This window comes from Penaeus japonicus, unplaced genomic scaffold (genome assembly GCF_977035675.1).
Source record: "Penaeus japonicus unplaced genomic scaffold, GWHDUDI00000001_assembly GWHDUDI00000017, whole genome shotgun sequence".
Lineage (NCBI taxonomy): Eukaryota > Metazoa > Arthropoda > Malacostraca > Decapoda > Penaeidae > Penaeus > Penaeus japonicus.
In genome coordinates this window covers 7,392,585-7,397,584 of record NW_028234419.1, presented here as the reverse complement: position 1 = coordinate 7,397,584, position 5,000 = coordinate 7,392,585, and the positions used below count along the sequence as shown (strand labels likewise).

General features: G+C 40.2%; 1 protein-coding gene across 1 annotated transcript in view; it reads right to left on the bottom strand.

The window, feature by feature from the left end:
- The window catches only part of LOC122253781 (locomotion-related protein Hikaru genki), a 238,591-nt gene that overhangs the window by 192,880 nt on the left and 40,711 nt on the right, over positions 1 to 5,000 (bottom strand). The window lies entirely within an intron of this gene.

Below are 5,000 nucleotides of genomic sequence, written 5' to 3'. Positions count from 1 at the left end.
CTTATTTACCCGTTTCGCTGAGGTCACGAGCGCTCGCGGGGCTGACGCTGGATTTAGAAGCTTAAATGAAGTGTTAAGCCGATTTTTTGCTTTGGGTGGAAAAAAAACATAGTATTAATTATGGCTTTTATGCATGGCCGCTTGGGTATTATGAAGTTATTTTAGATCAGCGAATGTTATTAGTGCCTTCTTCTCTCTCGCTCTCCGTCCGTGCTGAAACAACACGTATAATTAGCTTCTGTGAGATTAAGGCCTCTCTTTGGCGTCATCATATTTTTATTTTTTTCTATTTATTTCTGGCATTCCTTTTATCACATTCATTCTGCTCGTGTGCCTGTATCTTTTCTTATTCATGCAAGCGCGCCTGTAAATAGGAAGGTAAATAAAGTCATTCACTGGAGATTTAATGGAGCGATGATGAATTAAGAATTACACAGTAAGGTTAACTGGATCTCTTTGCTCGCAATAGAATGAAAGAATTTCAACAACTTTTTTATCTTTTTCGTTTTATTTCTTGCCTTCTCTCTCGTTATATTTCGTGTTTTTTTTCCATCTCGTTTTCTTTTCATGATTTCTTCTTTTCAACTTGTTTTCTTTTTCTATTTATATTTTCCTTTTCCTTGTTTCTTTCACATTGTTTCGTTTTTCGCTTTTTGAATCGTGTCCTCGGGTATAGCGTAACCCTATCGATTTCTAGTGGATGATACGTTTTGTGGAAAGGATTAATACCAGCATTTCCAGGGTCTTAACTGAACAGGGGATTGCCGCATGACTAGGCAACATTCTTGTAAAAAAGGGAAATAGTTGTGGAACATGATAAGTCAATTGAATACAGGAAAAAATATATATATACCAAACGAGACTATATATATAAATATGATTTAATATCTTCGTGTTTTTGAAGAATATTTTGTTGTGAAACTGCAAATGAAAGAAAAAAATGAAAAGCAAAATACTTTTTTTTTTTTTATGATCTAAAATCATTATTGCACAGTCTGATAATTCCCCGAGAGGAATATTTCCCAACTCCAAAAGATTAAAAACAAGAATCATTACTCTGCTTTTATCATCATCATTTTATATCCTTTATTTTACTGTTTTGTATTTACTGCCTCGTAGAACCGACCGAGAAGAGTCACGTCCGAACAGTAAAAGTACAACTGAAAATACCATATGAAGTTTTATTTAACACACAGCTTCATTTGTCGTTTACAGCTGAGACTCAGAGTCGTAATTAGCTCTCCCTTTGGACAAACATCCGCCTTACTTGTATTTATAAATGTTCAGTGATTGATATTTTGTTTTTCCTTTATATCGAATGAAAATGCATACCTGAAAGCGAAATCAAGAAATTTGTTGAATACAAATACTGAGGTACAAACATGTGTGCAACAATGACAAGCGACAAAGCCATATTGTAAACAGAGACATATACTGTAGTTGTGTTGCATGATAAAATCTTTAACCGTGTTCAACTGCTAATATCGCCTTTTTATATAGAAAAAAAGAACGTTTATTTGAAGCATTTAATGAAACAAACAAACAAAAAATCCCTTTTTACTTCTAGCGGTCAATAACTTTTTTTTCGCTGCTCGCGAATAAAAGTCTAAATTGGGAACGTATAATGAAACAAAGAATTTCTTCCTCCGCGATAACAGCAAGGGTTACGTTCAGCTTTCGATGGTGTGCCGCATTCAGCATACAGCAAGAGTAGGTAACAGAGCTAAATAACCCGTGTAGAAAGTGGTAGGGGAAAGTGCCACTAGGTTCCCAGGCACTTCCACTTACTATATAGTCCCCCATTGACGGGGTTGTAGTGTTCCATGGACTGAAGTTAAGCAGCACCATTTCGTCCCTCGACCTACGTGGGTATGCATTTCCATCTCATATTTTTGCAGCATTTGGAGAGCGATCGAAGTGTCCCGCAGCATCAATTGGCCGTTGGGTTATGTTGGCCGGACAATGAGCTCGTTTTCAGTCACTTTTATTGAAAGGTAGACTAATAAAAACAACAGTTTCACATGCAAATCTTTAACCGAAAGCAATTTTCAACATCGCTGAACCCCGTGATTCTCACTTTATTGAACTTCGGTTACACGGAATATATTTTGAGAGCTTTTGGGGAAATGGTTTTAGAGATAAGACATTTTTCTCGCCGAGGTTGTTAAAAGGTGTCAGTATAACACGATATCCTGAATGTTATTTTGATTTGAAGGATGGAAAAAAGGCTGTTTTAGTGCTATTGCATTACTTATGGTGTTGCAATAGTGCAGTCATGACACAGTTATTGTTGCTGCTCCATATATTGTTATTTTATATTTTGTTTGTTTCAGTTCAGTGTTATTTACGGAGTCAAGCCCCATGGTCTTTGCGTTAGTGTTACATGCATTGGTGTGTTTTTGTTATGTGCGCTTAACCTAGCTTAATACTATCTGTCTCACGAATGCAATTACTAACTTATGATTCAGTATTGTTTATGTATTTATTTATGATTTCATTTCATCTCATCTGTCTGTCTGTCTGTCTGTCTGTCTCTCTCTCTCTCTCTCTCTCTCTCTCTCTCTTTCTCTCTCTCTTTCTCTCTCTCTCTCTTTCTCTCTCTCTTTCTTTCTTTCTCTCTCTCTCTCTCTCTCTCTCTCTCTCTCTCTCTCTCTCTCTCTCTCTCTCTCTCTCTCTCTCTCTCTCTCTCTCTCGTTCCCCTACTCTCTCTCTCTTTCTCCCACATTCTTTCCAAGTGCATTTACGCAACACAATATCCATATATGTCTGTCAGACTTATTCCGTCTGTCTCATCAGCGTTATTTTTACGATCTGCCGTCATTCTCTCTCTTTTTCCCCCAGTTTTCTCATGCCCCTGAATCTCTCACGCCCTCACGCCCTCACACCCTCGCCCTCGGACACAGCAAAGCGCAAAGAATAAGACTGTGAAAGTGAGCAATTTATTCGGCAGAACGATGACATCTATCGTGAAAATGCGCGATAAATCTCGCTGTGGCAACCCCTCCCCCCCTTTAACGACTCGATCCGGAAGGGGAGGAGAGGGGGACGCGGAGGAGGGGATGGGGAAGAGAGTAGGGGGTTGAGAAAGAAGATGGGGGGGGGGGGGAGACAGAGAGGCAAGGAGAGAGGGGATAGTAGAGGGACAAGAGGGAGGGAAGGAGAGAGGGGAGGGGTAGAGGGAAGAAAAACGGTCCAGAAGAAGAGAGGAGGAGAGGTGGGCGGGGGCAAAAGAGGGGTCGGCCAGGGACTAGGGAGGAAAGGAGGGGGGGGGGGCATGGGGGAGAAGGAAATAAAGAGTTAAGGTGCTTTCGAACACAAATATCTCTCTCGCTCATATATTTGGTCTCATGCTGCCCCGGACCACAGGGAAGGGGCGAGCAGAGAGCAGAATGGTGCTCATCCCTGCAATAAAATTTGATGGTATCGTATATCAATTTTCAATTATAAGATAACAAATAAATGCGTGATGGATGTCCAGATCAATAGATTGGCTAGAAGGGATGCAAAGACATGGATTTATAAGGAAAATATAAGGAACCAAGAAGGATGGATACGAAAACGAATACATAATTAGCTCGACATCAAAGTACGTCAAGAGTTAAATAATATCATCCCATGAATAAATCAACCATGGTATGAATTAATTAACTAGCAAGTAAAAGATGAAAACATAGAATCACAACACACGAGTTCGGCCTTTTTAAACATCAAAGCCGCTAGGATAATCAGCTGACAAAGATTGCGAATAATCCGGCCTCTCATTAGCATTTCCGGTGAGAGATACCCTCAGGGCATTTTGATTCCCGGAGATAAGCTCTGTTATCGCCCGGCCTTTAATTTGATCCTTTGCCAACACCCCCTGTCTCACCAGTCCACTTAGTTGGCGATCAATACCATGGCTTCCGATAAAAGACTTTTGTTCTGCTAATAATGCCGCTTGCAATGCAGTCACCCTTATTTTCAACTTCATGTGGCTCGAGCATTCATTATCATCAACTTCTTATTAGCGATAACGGGAAACCTGAATGAAAAACCAACGGCAAAATCAAATTTTAATTGATGAGGAAAGCGCGGACGGACTTTCACTAGTGTCTTTCTCATGAATAACTTGAATAAATTGAAGCTAAACGCAACTTGCAAAGTTCCGAGTCAAAACTCCCTCGGAAGCGAATCATCTCCAGCATTATTGCAAGGACCACAAGGCGCTCTTCATCCCGTTTGCGGCGCCATTGCAATACCTATATCATTATTATAACTGCATTACTAGCATAATTACAGTACTATTATAACTATGGCACTCTTATAATTATGACACTATATCATTTATTATAACTATGTTACCTATTATAACTATAACACCAGTATAACTATCTTACCTGTTATAACTATATCACTATCACAACTATAACACTATCATAACTTTATCATCATACCCCCATTACCGCTGACGCCGTGATTGTTTCACAGTCCTAATCATTACCGCATATTCATCTCTACGGTCGCTATGATATCGTCCTGTCGTTACCGCAATCAGTCATCCTCATCACAAAACCACTTAAATTTTCCCAATAGTCATTGTCATCATCATTGTCACAGAAGCATATGCACCTTTTCATCATATGAGCGCACGTATATCCTCACAAATCACTATTCTCAAAGACCTGCATTTCTATCACTGCCATCAGAGTCATTGCAAAGATATGCATAGCCACCCCCGGATTTCTAGATATACGTTTCTTTTCCCTCTACAAGTCGCAGATTTATCCCGAGTCATTTCCGCTTCTTGGTCATCGCCGTCATTTCCGTTCCTTGGTCATCGCCGTCGTCTTCGCGCTGTCGCATCCTTAGTCGCATTGTTTTCGCTTTGTCCAGACGACCTTTTACGAAATATTATTGGAACGATCGCCACGTCCTTCGTCGGGGGGGGGGGGGGATGGTTATCGCAGGCAAGTGGACAAAGTATTAAAAGTATTAAGTCATCGTCATCGTCCTTCGGATCT